This window comes from Ranitomeya imitator, chromosome 1, assembly GCF_032444005.1.
Source record: "Ranitomeya imitator isolate aRanImi1 chromosome 1, aRanImi1.pri, whole genome shotgun sequence".
Taxonomy (NCBI): domain Eukaryota; kingdom Metazoa; phylum Chordata; class Amphibia; order Anura; family Dendrobatidae; genus Ranitomeya; species Ranitomeya imitator.
Genome location: NC_091282.1, coordinates 1,155,649,451 through 1,155,668,765, shown reverse-complemented (window position 1 = coordinate 1,155,668,765; position 19,315 = coordinate 1,155,649,451).

The following is a 19,315-nucleotide window of genomic DNA, read 5'->3' as shown; positions in this document are numbered from 1 at the left end:
AGGGTGACTGGAGCACGGGGGGAGCGGACAAGAGCACGGGGGGAGCGGAGCACAGGACAGAGGGGAGCCGGAGCAGTGTACCGGACAGATCGGAGGGCTGGGGGGGGATCGATGGGGTGGGGTGGGGGAACATTAGTGTTTCCAGCCATGGCCGATGATATTGCAGCATCGGCCATGGCTGGATTGTAATATTTCACCAGTTATAATAGGTGAAATATTACAAATTGCTCTGATTGGCAGTTTCACTTTCAACAGCCAATCAGAGCGATCGTAGCCACGGGGGGGTGAAGCCACCTCCCCTGGGCTGTACTACCACTCCCCCTGTCCCTGCAGATCGGGTGAAATGGGAGTTAACCCTTTCACCCAATCTGCAGGGACGCGATCTTTCCATGACGCCACATAGGCGTCATGGGTCAAATTGGCACCGACTTTCATGACGCCTACGTGGCGTCATGGGTCAGGAAGGGGTTAACCAAACATACTGATTTATCCTTATAACAAAAAGAGTTCTCCATTAAGGTACTTACTCTTAAATTAACCAAAAAATGTTATCTATTCTTGGATCAATATTTCATACAAAAAAACAGGTACTGCCATGGGATCTAACGTGGCACTCCCATACGCCAATATTTTCATGGTCCTCTTTGAGGAGGTTTATGTTTATACTCACCCTTTCTTCCAGGAACACTCCATCCATTGGAAGAGATTCATTGATGACATCTTTATGATTTGAGAAGGTGACCGTGAATCATTGAATGCAGTTCTTTCAAGATATTATTTTTTGTACCGAATCTCACCTTTTCCATTCATCATAGCATTGAGACAATTAAGTTCCTTGATACCTTGATTTCTGTATAACAGAAAGAGGTCCTTGATATAGATTTCTGTACTAAACTGACTGACAGGTTAGTCTCCTGCACTTCTCAAGTTGTCATCCACAACACGTGAAGAGGTCTCTAACTAAGTCAGTTTCATTATATTCAACACATAGTAATTAATGTTTAAAAGAAGACTAAATGAGCACGGTGGCACAGTGGATAGCACACCAGCCTTGCAGCGCTGGAGTCCTGGGTTCAAGTTCCACTAAGGATAACATCTGCAAAGAGTAAAGCGCTTTGGAATATGTTAGCGCTATATAAAATAAAGATTATTATTATTATTACTAGAGGAAATGTGCGACAAATTTACAAAACATGGTTACCCATGCAACATACTCAAAAGCACCCAAACTCAAATAACACCGGCATCCAGAAATCAGCATAGAATACCTTTTGTCAATACATATCACCCTTACATGCAGGTTATAAAGGGATGCATCAATGAACACTGGTCACTGCTCGAGAAGTCATATTATTATTATTATTATCTATTTATATAGCACCATTGATTCCATGATGCTTTACATGAGAAGGGGTTACATACAAGTTACAGATATCACTTACAGTAAACAAACTAACAATGACAGACTGATACAGAGGGGCGAGGACCCTGCCCTTGCGGGCTTACATTCTACAGGATTATGGGGAAGGAGGCAGTAGGTTGAGGGTTGCAGGAGCTCTGAGGTTGGTGAGGCGGTAGCTTCGGTAGTGATGAGGCAGCAGCGGGGTCAGTGCAGGCTGTAGGCTTTCCTGAAGAGATGGGTTTGGAGGCGGTTGGATGAGGAGCGAATAAGTGTGGAGGAGAGAAGGAGGTCTTGGGAGGACCGGAGATCATGTGAGGGAAGATATCGGGAGATTAGTTCAAAGATATATGGAGGAGACAGGTTGTGGATGGCTTTGTAGGTCAGTATTATTAATTTGAACTAGATACGCTGAGGGAATGGGAGCCAGTGAAGTGATTTGCAGAGAGAGGAAGCAGAGGAGTAGCGAGGAGAGAGATGAATTAGTCGGGCAGCAGAGTTAAGAACGGACTGGAGAGGTGCAAAGGTGTTAGCAGGGAGGCCGCAGAAAAGGATGTTGCAGTAGTCAAGGCGGGAGATGATGAGGGCATGCACAAGCATTTTAGTTGATTGACGGTTGAGGAAAGGACGGATTCTGTAGATTTTTTTGAGCTGGAGGCGACAGGAGGTAGAAAGAGCTTGGATGTGTTGTTTGAAGGACAGGGCAGAGTCGAAGGTTACACAGAGGCAGCGGACTTCCGGTAGGGGGAAAGCATGATGTCATTGATTGCGATAGATAGGTCAGGTAAGGAAGATCTATGGGATGGAGGAAAGATGATGAGTTCAGATTTGGCCACATTGAGTTTGAGGAAGCGAGAGGAGAAGAAGGAGGATATGGCTGATAGGCACTCTGGGATTCTGGACAGCAGAGCGGTGACGTCTGGACCAGAGAGGTAGATCTGAGTGTCATCAGCATAGAGGTGGTAATGGAATCAATGGGACTTTATGAGTTGTCCCAAGCCAAGTGTATAGAGTGAGAAGAGTAGGGGTCCTAGAACAGAGCCTTGGGGGACTCCAACAGAGAGAGGGTGGGATGAGGAGGTAGTGTGGGAGTTGGAGATGCTGAATGTGCGGTTGGAAAGGTGCGAGGAGATCCAGGATAGGGCAAGGTCTTTGATGCCAAAGGAGGAGAGGATCTGTAGTAAGAGGCAGTGGTCAACCATGTCGAAAGCAGAGGACAGGTCTAGAAAGAGGAGTACAGAGTATTGTCCATTAGCTTTCGCGGTAAGTAGGTCGTTAGTGATTTTGGTTAGGGCTGTCTCAGTTGAGTGATTGGGGCAGATTGTAGATTGTCAAAGAGCAAGTTAGATGAGAGGTGGGAGGAAAGTTCAGAGTGGACATGCTCCTCCAGGAGTTTGGAAGCGAATGGGAGCAGTGATATTAGGCGATAGCGGGACATAGCAGTTGGATTGAGGGTTGGCTTTTTAAGGATAGGCGTGATTGTGGCATGTTTGAAAGCAGAAGGGAAGGTGCCAGAAGATAGTGATAGGTTGAAGAGGTGGGTTAGGGATGGGATAAGTGTAGTGGTGAGGTTGGGTAGGAGGTGGGATGGGATAGGGTTGAGCGCACAGGTGGTGAGGTGCGATGTGGAGATGAGACAATTAAGCACCCTTTCAGTGATGTTGGATAGGGTGGTTATGGGGTTTTGGCATTGGTCTGGTATATCCTGTTATATCCAAATATCCCTAAGTTTATCAATTTTCCCCTCATATGCAATAAAAAAACACTAACTTGTAGAATCTTTTAGAATGGGAAGATATTGGCTCCAACAAAGCGTTTGATCATCAGAGAACTCTTTTCACACAAAAGCGTGGAATGTTCCCCTGCTTACATTGCCTCCAGTGTTTTAATATCACAAAAGGTGACACGTTTACACATCTAAGATCAGGAAAACAGTTCCCCAATAAGGGATTTGTTTACATATATTAGGTGTTGAGTTCCCACCGCTGCACAGGGGGAATCTCGAGCCACCTCCGCTGCGGTCTCTCAATCTTCTTCAGCTGCAGTGGAGCCTGCTCTTGGTTACTGCTGATCTTCCAGGTTCAGACATTGTAACCAGCACTGTTCAGAGGCGAGCAGACACTCCTGGGACTAAGTCCTACTTTTCCTCTACTGAACATGCCCAAGGGACGACCTCTCATTGGAGGTCGGGGGTCACATGCTCAGGTCCTGTAGATGCTCCTATTTGACCATTATGAAAATCCTATAGAGCTTCCTCTATAAAAGTTTTGCATGGCCGCACGGCCATGCGCTAGTATAATTCAGTATTTGTGCATGTGTTGATTTATGCCTGTTCTGGTGAAAGCGCCGAATCATTCCCATCCCTACAGTTGTTGAATGCCTGTGAGTGTTGTAGCTATCTAGCGCCAGATAGTGCCATCCTGCACTAGGCACAAAATATACTGCGTCTATCCTGCAGTGACCGCCGCTGCGGTACTGTACACACTCTGTGTGGCTATCTTTAGCATCTCCTGACAATCCGTCAGTGTAGGGTGGGAACTCCTGTTTGATCCCAGCATCTGACTCAGGGTGTCCTCAGGCATGGGCTCAAAAGCCACCGAGGGTCAGAGCGGGATCAACCACCAGCATAGTGGGGGTGAGTTGCAGGGATCCCACTAGTATCCAATTGCTGCGCCCTGTGAATGCTAACAGGGCACAGCGTTTTCTTTAATCCCGGCGACTCTGTGAAGCAACAGAGTTCGCTCCTATACAGACCGGGTGATGGTACCTGTGTCTGTTCAAGCGTAGTACTGCCGTATAGTGCCGCCATTTACTAGCAGCAGGTTCCACTCCTGCACGGTGGACCCCGGGCTGCGAACGCACCTATGCTATCTCTATATTTACTTGGTGCGTTCTGACAGCCCTAACAACATGTGACTCATCACACATGGTGTGCCTTATAAAATGCCCATGTGGTCTTGGATATGTTGGTGAGTCTACCCAACATATCCTAGACCGCATCTCTCAACACAAATCGAGTATGCAAAAGAATAATGCTACCCATCTAAGCACACTTTGCCTCTGCACGACATACTCGAGAGTGTAACAATCCCAAGAAAGGGCAGGGATAGAGTTAACTGTTGTGAATTCAGCTTTTGGGCTGTAGAGGGTAATGCAGTTGTGCCTGGACTGCAGGAGTGGACAGGTGTATCTACTAATTGCAAAACTGACTGGGGTATATAGCTTTGCAGGATCCTTTAGTCAGTGCCAGTTGTCCATTGTTCTGGAAGGATTCACTTCCCTGCTGGTCTCTCCAGTTTGCTGTGCTTTTCTACAAAGATAAGTCCTGGCTTTGTTTTTGCTGTCCACCTGCTGTGGACCTTAAAGTTCTTTGCATTTTCATGTTTTTGTCTTGTCCAGCTTAGTCTGTGAAGGATTTTTTGCAGCCTAGCTATTTCTCTGGAGATGCAGATATACCCCCATGTCTTTAGTCAGATGTGGTGATCCGTATTTTCTGCGGTGGATATTTTCTAGTGTTTTTATACTGACCGCATAGTACTCTGTTCTATTCTTTCTTTTTAGCTAGTATGGCCTCCTATGCTAAAATCTGATTTCATATCTGCGTATGTTATCTCCCTCTCCTCTCACAGTCAATATTTGTGGGGGGCTATCTATCCTTTGGGGATTTTCTCTGAGGCAAGATAGGTTTCCTGTTTCTGTCTTTAGGGGTAGTTAGATTTTAGGCTGTGCCGAGGGGTCTAGGGAGTGTTAGGTACCCCCCACGGCTACTTCTAGTTGCGCTGCTAGGTTCAGGGTTTGCGGTCAGTACAGGGACCACCTTCTCCAGAGTCCGTCTCATGCTGCTCCTAGGCCACCAGATCATAACAGTTAACATGTTAAGAGACAGAGAAGAGTATTTGATGTACACCTTGCAAGCCTTCGAACCCAGAGGGTTATATAGAGAATTCGAGGTCTTCTATTAAGTGATATTTTTGTAAATTTACTAACTTTGTTTGACTACTCAATACATTCATAGTTTTGTGAAATGTAATTGATGTTCATTTTATCTTTCTTAAATGTGAATTTGAACCTAGCCAGTTTTTTTCAGTTCCCCTTTAAAAAATGTATTTTCCTCCGTTTCTTTCTCTCCTTTCCACCCTCCCATCCTCCTTTTCAATTTTCTACTTGTGCTGGGAATGCCTGAACCAAACAGTCTACAAGACTGTTTTCACTTCCCACCCCTGCTTTTTCCCCCTTCCTTGCATTTTTTTTTCTTTTTTTCCCTCTTCCCTTGTTTATCTCCCAATTACATCACTATTCCTCTTGATCCAGTTTACCATAATTTTTTCTTCCCTTTTTTCCCCAATATAACTTTATTTAGCTCATCATTTTTTCTTTTTCCCTTTCTTTCTCTCCCTTCCCATTATAGTGCTTTCCATGTCTCAATTTATTTATTAACAACTCTTATTATAACCCTTTATAACAAGAGGGCATCATGTGCTCCCAGTTACGTGTCATTCCTTGTTTATCACCCACAGCGCTTGTTTCAATGGTGTTGGCCAGCATAACTCTCACTCTTTTCACCACATCCAGTGCATGCGCACATGCGCCACTACTATCAACAGCTCGGGAATTATCATTTCTGACAGACCGTAACTCCCGGTCACATGACCCTCTCTTCGATTATGTGCCATATCTTGCAGATTGTGAGCCCTCGCTGGCAGGGTTCTCTCTTCTCCGGTACCAGTTGTGACTTGTATTGTTTTAAATTATTGTACTTGTTTTTATTATGTATACCCCTCCTCACATGTAAAGTACCATGGAATAAATGGCGCTATAATAATAAATAATAATAATATTCACATCCGGAAATGACGGCAGTGCTGGGCAGGTTTAAAACAAGCATGGAAATTCTTCCGCATATGCTCAGTTTCAAAAGACAGCATCCGTTTCTGGATTCCTGCTTTTAACAATCAGTGATGGATTATAGCCAACGACGGACAGCGCAGGATCCATTGCTGAACGATTTTCCTATGTACAGAAAAAACATTCCTCTGTGTGTTGTCTCCGCCCGACGGACAGCAATTTTACGATGAATCCAGTGCACGATGGATGAAACGGAAGGCCACCTATCACAATCCATCGCTAATACAAGTCTATAAGAAAAAAACGGTTCCAGCAGAAACATTTGCTAGATCCATTTTTTTCACAAAAAGACACATTGTGACAGAAAAAGAAAAATGGAAGTGTGAAAGAGGCCTTGTGCATGTTAGCACAGCTGAATAGAGTTGAGCGACTTTTACTTTGTTCGGATCGAGTCGGGTTTCGGGAAACCCGACTTTGTCAAAAGTCAGGTCGGGTGAAATCGGCCGATTATTGTGAAAAGTCGGGGGCCGACTGAAACACGAAACCCAATGCTAGTCAATGGGGAATCAAAGTCGGCAGTGAGTGGAGGACAGGAAAACACCTACAGTGCCCATTTTAATGCCAAAAACATCAATTCTTATTACTTAAGCTTGTCAATCTTAATTTACTTTATAATAATAGTTAGGCATTGAAAACTGGGGGTCATTTGGCTAATGTTGAGGGGGGGTAGGGCTGGCTCAAGATTTTTGTGGGCCCAGGAAATGCGGAATACGTCACAGCGGTGGAGCAGGGAGAGGTAAGTATTTCAACTTTGCAAGTGCTGTAATCCTGAGCAAGCAGCGGGGCCCACTCGTTGGCACTGGCACAGGGGCCCTCATAGTAAGGCTGGTGTGTTTGACGGCGGGTGCCGCCTCCCACTGGCAGAAACACTTTTGCGTACTGTGAGGGGCCCTGTGCCAGTGACGTCACCAACAAGTATGCCCCTTCACCTGATGAAGGAACCTGCACTTTCATCTGCACCTTCCTCTTTGTCCCCCTGTAAGGTGGTATAGTATGCGGGAAGGGGACCCTGACTTTCAGCAGGGTCAGATTCTGGCTGTGTAGAGTGCAAGGGGAATGTAGTGGTCTGGGTCAATGTACCAGCAGACTCATCTAGCAGTGGCTGGGCAATGGGCAGGATGAGGAGGAAACACAGATATAGACCCAAATAATAAAGTAGGCTAAATGCAGTTCAAAATTGGTAACAGGACTAAATGGGCGGCATTGCTTTGTTCAGTGGAGGACAACTGTAATGAGTGGCAGACGCAGTAAGTAGGCCCAAATAATAAAGTAGGCTAAATGCAGTTCAAAATTGGTAACAGGACTAAACGGGTGGCATTGCTTTGTTCAGTGGAGGACAACTGTAATGAGTGGCAGACACAGTTAGTAGGCCCAAATAATAAAGTAGGCTAAATGCAGTTCAAAATTGCTAACAGGACTAAACAGGTGGCATTGATAGGTACAGGGGTGGGCTCCCCTGCTGAGTAGCAGACAGTGGTAGTAGGCGCAAAGTTTAAAATGGTCTAAAAGGAGGCCATGGCCCCTGTATATTTTAACTATCATCTATCATTTCAACAAATTTGTATTGGCAGTGCCATTGAAGGATTTAACAGCACAGACTATACAGTGGTGGAGCAGGGAGAGGTAAGTATTGCAAGTGGTAGAGCACTGTTCGAGCTGGGGGGCACACTCTCTCGTGGGCGGCCACCACCGTTAGAGACACTTCATTGTACTATGAGGGACCCTGTGCCAGTGCCGTCGCCCAAGAGTGGGCCCACCCACCTGTCCAGGCAAATGGCACTGGCACTGGTGCTTGCACCAGTTGGTGACCACGGCCCTGTGGGGAGTCAGCCCATTTAAAGAGTTATAAAAATGGCCTATGTTATTTCCCTCTCCTCTCACAGTCAATATTTGTGGGGGGCTATCTATCCTTTGGGGATTTTCTCTGAGGCAAGATAGGTTTCCTGTTTCTGTCTTTAGGGGTAGTTAGATTTTAGGCTGTGCCGAGGGGTCTAGGGAGTGTTAGGTACCCCCCACGGCTACTTCTAGTTGCGCTGCTAGGTTCAGGGTTTGCGGTCAGTACAGGGACCACCTTCTCCAGAGTCCGTCTCATGCTGCTCTTAGGCCACCAGATCATAACAGTTAACATGTTAAGAGACAGAGAAGAGTATTTGATGTACACCTTGCAAGCCTTCGAACCCAGAGGGTTATATAGAGAATTCGAGGTCTTCTATTAAGTGATATTTTTGTAAATTTACTAACTTTGTTTGACTACTCAATACATTCATAGTTTTGTGAAATGTAATTGATGTTCATTTTATCTTTCTTAAATGTGAATTTGAACCTAGCCAGTTTTTTTCAGTTCCCCTTTAAAAAATGTATTTTCCTCCGTTTCTTTCTCTCCTTTCCACCCTCCCATCCTCCTTTTCAATTTTCTACTTGTGCTGGGAATGCCTGAACCAAACAGTCTACAAGACTGTTTTCACTTCCCTGCTGAGTAGCAGACAGTGGTAGTAGGCGCAAAGTTTAAAATGGTCTAAATGGAGGCCATGGCCCCTGTATATTTTAACTATCATCTATCATTTCAACAAATTTGTATTGGCAGTGCCATTGAAGGATTTAACAGCACAGACTATACAGTGGTGGAGCAGGGAGAGGTAAGTATTGCAAGTGGTAGAGCACTGTTCGAGCTGGGGGGCACACTCTCTCGTGGGCGGCCACCACCGTTAGAGACACTTCATTGTACTATGAGGGACCCTGTGCCAGTGCCGTTGCCCAAGAGTGGGCCCACCCACCTGTCCAGGCAAATGGCACTGGCACTGGTGCTTGCACCAGTTGGTGACCACGGCCCTGTGGGGGAGTCAGCCCATTTAAAGAGTTATAAAAATGGCCTATGGTGGACATTCAGCAGCTGCAAATAGAGGAATTGGAGAAGTCATTAAGAGGTGGCCAAAAGGAAGACATTTTTCCGGCAAGCTACGTGTCAGCAGGGGAAGGTGGGGCAAAATAATTTGAAATCCATGAATGGTTCATTTTAATGAAGGTTAGATCATCCACATTCTGGGTAGCCAGACGTGTCCTTTTTTCGGTCAGTATTGAACCAGCAGCACTGAAGACTCTTTCTGATAGCACACTAGCAGCAGGGCAAGCGAGCTCCTATAATGCAAATTCTGCCAATTCTGGGCAGGTGTCTATTTTAGATGCCCAGTAATCAGTTTCGGATTTGTGCACCTCTAACACCTCTGCCATGTTGCCCCTGCAGCTCGTGTGAGAACCATCACCGCCGCTGTGTGCTGGGAATGCCTGAACCAAACAGTCTACAAGAGTTACTTGTTTGGTAGCCAATATTTGCTCAAGGTTCTCATGCGGCATGATATTTTGTAATTTTTCTTTATATCGTGAATCCAGGAGGCAGGCCAACCAGTAATCATCATCGGTCATCAATTTCACAATGCGGGGGTCCCTTTTTAGGATACGCAAGGCATACTCAACCATGTGGACCAATGGTCCAGGTGTCAATTCACTGCTTGTGCTGGGTTGAGGAGCACTTTCTTGCAAATCAACATCAGTTGTGTCCCGTAAAAACCCTGTACCTGAACTTGCAATGCCACCAGTTTGTATTGCCCCCTGAGAAGCATCCTCCTCCCATAAATATTCATCCCCATCATCCTCCTCCTCCTCCTCTTCGTCCGCCACCTTGTCCAGGAGAGTTCCCTGAGCAGACAATGGCTGACTGTCATCAAGGCTTACCTCCTCCGCGGCTGCTGATGCCAGCTCCTTAATGTGCATCAAACTTTGCATCAGCAGACGCATTAGTGGGATGCTCATGCTTATGATGGCGTCGTCTGCACTTACCAGCCATGTGCATTCCTCAAAACACTGAAGGACTTGACAGAGGTCTTGTAGCTTCGACCACTGCACAATAGACAACTTCATGTCTGCCATCCAAGTGCCTGCCTGTGTATGTGTATCCTCCCACAAATTAATTACAGCACGCCTCTGTTTGCACAGCCTCTGAACCATGTGCAGTGTGGAGTTCCACCTTGTTGCAATGTCAATTATTAGGTGGTGCTGGGGAACATTCAGCGGATGTGTGAGCAAAGTCTTCGCACCTTCGGGAGCAGGGCTGGTAACTCCGGATAATTTTTGAGGAAGCACTGCACCACCAGATTCAAGGTGTGAGCCAGGCAAGGTATGTGTTTAAGTTCAGAAAGGGCTATGGCTGACTACCTTGCCTGCCTCAAAATGTACACTGCCCAGCCATGACTGAGTTTGTTGCTGCAAGTACTCGGTCAGTACCTCCGCGGTGTGTCTGTTGTCGCCCAAACACTTCATTTGTAACACAGCCTGCTGACGTTTACCACTAGCTTTTCGATAATGGGACACCTCGTGTGCAACACTGGCAGCTGCGGATGGAGTGGTCGTGCGACTGCACTCTGTGGACGAGCTTTCGCTTCTGGAGGAGGAGGAGGAGGGGTGGCGAATGCCTACAGCAAACTGTTTCCTAGACCGTGGGCTAGGCAGAACTGTCCCACTATGGCTGTCCCCTGTGGACCCTGCATCCACCACATTAACCCAGTGCGCCGTGATGGACACCTAATATCCCTGGCCATGCCTACTGGTCCATGCATCTGTTGTGAGGTGAACCTTTCCACTGACTGATTGCCTCAGTGCATGGACAATGCGGACTTTGACATGCTGGTGGAGGGCTGGGATGGCTTTTCTCACAAAGAAGTACCGACTGGGTAGGTCATAGCGTGGTACTGCGTAGGCCATCAGGTCTTTGAAAGCTTCACTTTCAACCAACCGGAAGGGCATCATCTCTAACGAGATTAGTATAGCAATCTGGGCATTCAAACCCTGTGTACGCGGATGAGAGAATGAGTACTTTCTTTTCCTAACGAGAGTCTCTTGTATGGTGAGCTGGACTGGAGAGCTGCATATGGTGGAACTAGCAGTGGTGGTGGTGGACATGGCGGTTTGAGAGAGGGTTGGTGATGGTATTCTTCATGTTGACCTACATACAATGTTTCCTACCAATAACCTTGTGATTCCCTGACTGCTTTGGCCTTGCGATGATACCTCCACATTTGCTGCTGGTGGTGTCCTAACCAGTGGGCTTACAGTGAAGAAAGCAATGTAGCATTGCTGACTACCTTCATTCTGAGCAGGTGCACCAATGGTACGGGACGTTTGGTAGTTAGTCCAGGCTTGCAAGTGCATGCTGGTTAAATGTCTAAGCATGCACGTTGTATTTAAATTTTGAAGATTCTTCCCTTTGCTAAAGGTCTTTGAGCATTTCTTACAGATAACTTTTGACTGATCATTCGGGTCTTGGTTAAAAAATTGCAACACTACACTCTTCCTACTATGGAATACCTTTTCAGGCATTGCACACTGTGCTACTTTCACTGGATGGCCACGCTGTCCTAAAACTGTTTTTGTTTTTGACAAACATTTTTGGCCTGATACGGGCCTGCGAGATGACAGCTATTGCAATATAGATGGTTGCTGCGGATCATCCTCCACCGCTTCTGAGCTATTGGCAGTGGTACCCTCTTCCCCAATGGCTGCCAATCTGGGTCAACAACTGGGTCATCTATCACCTCCTCTTCAATGTCATGTGCACCTTCTTCTGTGTCACCGTGTAAGGTGCTATAGCGTTCAGGACGGGGCACCATAGTCTAAGCATGGTTAGATTCTGGCTCAGTAGACTGCGAGAGCAATGTAGTGATCTGAGTCAATGGAACAGCATAATAATCTAGCTGTGGCTGTGCAGCAGTGCACTCCATGTCCGATTCATCTTGTAATGGGCAGTTAACAATTTCCCTTTCTAACCCAGGCACGGTATGTGTAAACAGCTCCATGGAGAAACCTGTAGTGATGCCTGATGCATCCTTCACATTTGGTTTGGGTGAAGGACACAATGAAATGTCTTGTTCCTGACTGGGAGCATCCACTGACGACTCGCTGCTTTTATATTTGGAACTTTCTGAAGCGGAGGCGAAAGAGCTAGAGGCTGAGTCAGCAAGGAAAGCCAAAACTTTTTCCTGCTGCTCCGCCTTTAAAAGCTGTTTTCCTACTAAGGGAGCCTTCGAGGCCTTGTGTAGCCAGATGATGACGCTGGCTCAACACCTCCAGCTTTAGGTGCTATTGTGATTTTGTCACTACCACCAGATGCACCACCACCACCACCATCAGTACCAGCTGGCAACCACCGCCCACAGGCTCTTCCATCAGACTTCCTAATTTTTTGGAAAATCTAACCAAAATACCAACCGTTATATGGTACTGTAAAACAGGGTAGAAGGTGTATATAAATTTGTTGGGGGGGAAGACTGCACCAAAACTCAGGCCCTGTGCATAAAACAACACAATGTAAGTGGCAGAAAGTGGCTGGCTGATATACTACAAACTAACAGGACTGAAGTATATCCACTTTGTGAGAATTAGAATCTCCCTTTTTTGGGGGGAGACTGAACCAAAACTCAGGCCCTGTGTATATAACAACGCAATCGAAGTGGCAGAAAGTGGCTGGCTGACATACCACAAACTAATAGGACTGCAGTATATCCACTTTGTTAGAATTTGAATCTCACTTTTTTGGGGGAGACTGAACCAAAACTCAGGCCCAGTGTATATAACAACGCAATCTAAGTGGCAGAAAGTGGCTGGCTGACGTACGACAAACTAACAGGACTGCAGTATATCCACTTTGTGAGAATTAGAATCTCACTTTTTTGGGGGGAGACTGAACCAAAACTCAAGCCCAGTGCATAAAACAACAAAATGTAAGTGGCAGAAAGTGGCTGGAAGATATATGAAAAAATACAAGGACTCTAGTACAATTTCAATCTCCCTACAATGATCTCAGGAAAAGTATGGCAGCAATAAAAAGGACTTCTGCACACAAAAGTATGGACAAATAAACAAGATAACTGTGCAGAAAGGAGCAACAGGATTTTTGCTTTTAAAAAAGCAGTTGGTTTGCACAGCAGCGTGCAAGCAGCAATGCAGATATCAGGGAGCCTTATAAGGCAGCCTATTGTTAAGGGTCGAGTTCCCGCTTCTGCACAGGGGGAATCTCGGGTTGCTTCTGCTGCGGTCTCCCATTCCTCTCCTGCCGCAGGTAAACCTGCTCAGCAGAGACGACGGTCCTTGCGTCTGGCTCAGTCTCACTCGGTGCTTAGGCTTGCTGTTGCTTCTCCAGCTTTTGCCATTAAAGCCAGTGCTGGGCAGCAGCGAGCGGGCTTCTCTGGGACTAAGTCCTTATTTGCACACACTGAGCATGCCCAGGGCAAGATCTCCCGTTGGAGATCGAGGGTCACATGCTCAGGCACTGCAGCACATCCCATTGGTCCTCTTGGCAGGTCCTGAAAGGGCAAAACTTCTGTAGCTACTTCCTGTGCTGCAACTATATAAACTGCGCATGACCGCACGGCCATGCGCTAGTGTACAATTGTATACGTGTGTTTGTTGTGAGTGCAAGTCGTTCATTAAATACCCCTACCCTATTGTATGACTGTTCGCGTATGGAGTATGGCTGCTATCTAGCGCCCGACTAACCACTCAACGTGTCACACACGTATCAGCGTCTATTGCTGTGTCCGCCAGTGCGGCGCCACGCGCCAGTAGTGCGCTTCCTGACCCACGTCTGGGTGCTTAGTGGTGTTTGCTAGCACGGCACAGTTCGCACTTCGGTGCTCTAATAATAACAGTTACCTAACACACCCAGTTGCGGTGTTGTGTCAGCAAGTGGTCTAATCGGACTTCAATCCTGAGTCTTAGGGTTGTGTCCGCTGACTCCTTGCTTGCACTCTTTAGTGCGGTATTGCGGACCTGTGGCTTTACCGGGTTCGCTTCCACCGCCATATTACGCTGCCATTTACTAGCAGCAGGTTTTCACCTGCACGGTGGACCCCGGACTGCGAACGCATCTATTACATCTTTCTTGGTGCGTTCCGCCAGTCCTAACAGAACACTAGCGCCAGGGTCTGGCTAGTAAATGGCGGACGATCAGCGTTTACAGCGGTACATCCAGCAGCTGGAGGGAAGGTTGGCGGCTCTAGAGCGTTCAACCTCAGCTGTGGATGTCACTGCTGTCGCTGTTCAGGCTGCAAGTATAGCCGCAGCCAGTTTGTCCGCTGCCACCCCTGCTCCGACTTTATCCCATCTCCCGCTTCCTGACAAGTTTGTTGGCGACAGTAAACAATGTCGCGGATTCGTGAGCCAGTGCTCCATACACCTTGAGCTCCTGGCGTCATGTTTCCCTACGGAACGGGCGAGAGTGGGATTTATTCTTTCTCTCTTGTCGGGCAGGGCGTTGGAGTGGGCAACGCCACTTTGGGAGCGAGATGATCATGTGGTACAGAGTGCTCCTCTCTTCCTGGACACTCTGAAGCAGGTCTTTTTAGGACCTCGTGTTACCCACGATACCGCGCTCCAGTTGTTGTCTATTACTCAGGGCCCGTCCGTGGTCAGCCAGTTTGCCATCCAGTTCCGGACTCTAGCTTCAGAGTTAGAGTGGCCAGACAAAGTTCTTATTCCGGTGTTCTGGAGGGGACTGGCAGACCATGTGAAGGACGCCTTGGCCACCAGGGAGATACCCGCCACACTGGAGGAACTTATTTCTGTATCTATCCGCATCGACCTCCGTTTTCACGAGCGGAGGTTGGAGCGGACCCAGTGTAGGCAGAGGTTTCGGCTGGCTCCCACCTTTGGCAGACCTCTTGAATCTCCTGTCTTGGCGTCTGACTCCCATGAGGCCATGGAGGTTTCTCAAGCGGGACCTAAGTCTCAGGCCGCTCGAGTACCCGTGGTTTGTAAAAACTGTCATCAACTAGGACATTATGCCAATAAATGTCCGCGGCGGTCGGGAAACGATCGCATCTAGTAACCATTGGGGGAGGTTCACTAGACACAGCTGCATTTTCCTCCAAACTGTCCTTTAAAGGGACAATCCTGTAAGGCTCCTCCACTCTAACAGTCGAGCTTTGTGTGGATTCAGGAGCAGAGGGAAACTTCATGTCCTCTGCTTTTGCTCTGCGCCATGCTATACCACTAGTCATGCTTGCCAAACCTGTAACAGTTAGAGTTGTGAATGGGGCGACACTTCCACTGCAAATCACACACCAGACAGTTCCATTCTCGCTGTGCATGTCCCCTTCCCACCAGGAGATTATTTCCCTTCTTGTTCTTCCCGAGGGAATGGATGAGATTTTGCTGGGAATACCCTGGCTCCGTTTCCACTCCCCACATATTGAGTGGTCCTCAGGGAGAATATTGGGTTGGAGTAAGTCTTGTATGGGCAGGTGTGTGAGTGAGTGTGTACAGGTTTCTACTACCGAGGTACCCGCAGACCTTTCTTCTCTTCCCAAGTGCTATTGGTGCTATGCTGACGTATTCTCTAAAAAGGCTTCTGAGACTCTACCGCCTCATCGCCCTTACGACTGTCCTATTGACCTCTTGCCTGGAGCTGAACCTCCTCGGGGAAGGGTATATCCCCTCTCTCTCCCAGAGATGGAGGCTATGTCTCAATACATTCAGGAGAATTTGGCAAGAGGGTTCATTAGGAAGTCAGTGTCTCCTGCAGGGGGGGATTCTTCTTCGTACAGAAGAAGAACGGGGAATTACGTCCTTGCATCGATTACAGGGGTCTCAATGCTATCACCATTAAAAATAAGTACCTGTTGCCCCTGATATCGGAGCTCTTTGACAGGCTAAGGGGAGCTAAGATTTTCACCAAACTAGATCTGCGGGGTGCCTACAACCTGATTCGCATCCGTGAGGGGGACGAATGGAAAACGGCTTTCAATACCAGGGATGGGCACTATGAGTACCTGGTGATGCCCTTCGGGCTCTGTAATGCCCCAGCCGTTTTTCAGGACTTTGTCAACGATATCTTCCGGGATATGCTTTCCACCTCGGTTGTAGTCTATCTGGATGATATTCTCATCTTCTCTCCAGATATTGACTCCCACCGGAGAGATGTTGGCAGAGTCTTCGAACTCTTACGGGCGAATTCTCTTTATGCAAAGTTGGAGAAGTGTGTGTTTGAGCAGGAGTCTTTACCTTTCCTGGGCTATATCATCTAGGCCCAGGGATTGGCTATGGATCCTGCCAAACTACAGGCTGTGATGGACTGGCAAGAACCCCATTCTCTTAAAGCGGTGCAGCGCTTTATGGGGTTCATAAATTACTATCGCCAGTTCATCCCCCACTTCTCCACTTTGGTAGCTCCCTTGGTATCCCTCACCAAGAAGGGAGCAAATCCCAAATTGTGGTCGGAAGAGGTCTCCAAGGCCTTCACTTCTATAAAGTCCCATTTTGCTAGCGCTCCCATCTTACATCGTCCCGATGTGGATAAGCCATTCCTTATGGAGGTGGATGCCTCATCCGTTGGTGCTGGAGCAGTTCTCTATCAAAAGGATGCTCAAGGTCGGAAGCATCCATGCTTCTTCTTCTCAAAGACCTTCACACCAGCGGAGAGAAATTACTCCATCGGGGATAGGGAGTTGCTAGCAATGAAGTTGGCCTTTTCAGAGTGGAGACATCTTTTGGAGGGTGCTCGGTTTCCATTCCAAGTCTTCACGGACCACAAAAATTTGGTCTATTTGCGTACAGCCCAGCGGCTGAATTCTCGTCAGGCCAGATGGTCCTTGTTTTTCTCCCGGTTCCACTTCACTTTACATTATCTCGCCGGGGAGAAGAACATTCGTGCTGACGCTCTCTCTCGCTCCCTTGTGTCAACTGAGGAGGAGGAGGAGGAGCCTCGGCTTATTGTCCCTTCGGAGAGTCTGAGAACCGTAGCTCCGGTTTCGCTTGAGTCTATGCCTCCGGGCAAGACTTTTGTTCCCATCAATTTGCGACCGGAGGTTCTCTCTTGGGCTCATTCGTCCAGAGTGGGTGGACACTTTGGGGCAAAGAGGACATCTGAGTTGCTGGAGAGAATGTACTGGTGGCCACATATGGTTCGTGACGTCGGAGACTACGTTCGGGCATGTGTCTCTTGTGCCAAAAATAAGTCTCTCCGTCAACGGCCAGCTGGTTTGTTATACCCTCTGCCGGTGGCAGACAGGCCCTGGGAGATGGTCGGGATGGACTTTGTGGTGGGTTTGCCCAAGTCTCGTGGCTGTACCATCATTTGGGTAATCACCGACCATTTTTCTAAAATGGTGCATTTGGTGCCGCTTCCTCGGCTACCTTCTGCATGGGCCTTGGCAGCGTTGTTTATTAACCCCTTCATGACCCAGCCTATTTTGACCTTAATGACCTGGCCGTTTTTTGCAATTCTGACCAGTGTCCCTTTATGAGGTAATAACTCAGGAACGCTTCAACGGATCCTAGCGGTTCTGAGATTGTTTTTTCGTGACATATTGGGCTTCATGTTAGTGGTAAATTTAGGTCAATAAATTCTGCGTTTATTTGTGATAAAAACGGAAATTTGGCGAAAATTTTGAAAATTTCGCAATTTTCACATTTTGAATTTTTATTCTGTTAAACCAGAGAGTTATGTGACACAAAATAGTTAATAAATAACATTTCCCACATGTCTACTTTACACCAGCACAATTTTGGAAACAAAATTTTTTTTTGCTAGGAAGTTATAAGAGTTAAAATTTGACCAGCGATTTCTCATTTTTACAACGAAATTTACAAAACCATTTTTTTTAGGGACCACCTCACATTTGAAGTCAGTTTGAGGGGTCTATATGGCTGAAAATACCCAAAAGTGACACCATTCTAAAAAATGCACCCCTCAAGGTGCTCAAAACCACATTCAAGAAGTTTTTTAACCCTTCAGGTGCTTCACAGCAGCAGAAGCAACATGGAAGGAAAAAATGAACATTTAACTTTTTAGTCACAAAAATTATCTTTTAGCAACATTTTTTTTATTTTCCCAATGGTACAAGGAGAAACTGAACCACGAAAGTTGTTGTCCAATTTGTCCTGAGTACGCTGATACCTCATATGTGGGGGTAAACCACTGTTTGGGCGCACGGCAGGGCTTGGAAGGGAAGGAGCGCCATTTGACTTTTTGAATGAAAAATTGGCTCCACTCTTTAGCGGACACCATGTCACGTTTGGAGAGCCCCCGTGTGCCTAAAAATTGGAGCTCCCCCACACGTGACCCCATTTTGGAAACTAGACGCCCCAAGGAACTTATCTAGATGCATAGTGAGAACTTTGAACCCCCGGGGGCTTCACAAATTGATCCGTAAAAATGAAAAAGTACTTTTTTTTCACAAAAAAATTCTTTTAGCCTCAATTTTTTTCATTTTCACATGGGCAACAGGATAAAATGGATCCTAAAATTTGTTGGGCAATTTCTCATGAGTACACCGATACCTCACATGTGGGGGTAAACCACTGTTTGGGCACATGGTAAGGTTCGGAAGGGAAGGAGCGCCATTTGACTTTTTGAATGAAAAATTATCTCCATCGTTAGCGGACACCATGTCGTGTTTGGAGAGCCCCCGTGTGCCTAAACATTGGAGCTCCCCCACAAATGACCCCATTTTGGAAAATAGACCCCCCAAGGAACTTATCTAGATGCATATTGAGCACTTTAAACCCTCAGGTGCTTCACAAATTGATCTGTAAAAATGAAAAAGTACTTTTTTTTTCACAAAAAAATTCTTTTCGCCTCAGTTTTTCATTTTCACATGGGCAATAGGATAAAATGAATCCTAAAATTTGTTGGGCAATTTCTCCCGAGTACGCCGATACCTCATATGTGGGGGTAAACCACTGTTTGGGCACACGGCAGGGCTCGGAAGGGAAGGCGCGCCATTTGACTTTTTGAATGGAAAATTAGCTCCAATTGTTAGCGGACACCATGTCGCGTTTGGAGAGCCCCTGTGTGCCTATGCATTGGAGCTCCCCCACAAGTGACCCCATTTTGGAAACTAGACCCCCCAAGGAACTTATCTAGATGCATATTGAGCACTTTAAACCCCCAGGTGCTTCACAGAAGTTTATAATGCAGAGCCATGAAAATAAAAAATAATTTTTCTTTCCTCAAAAATGATT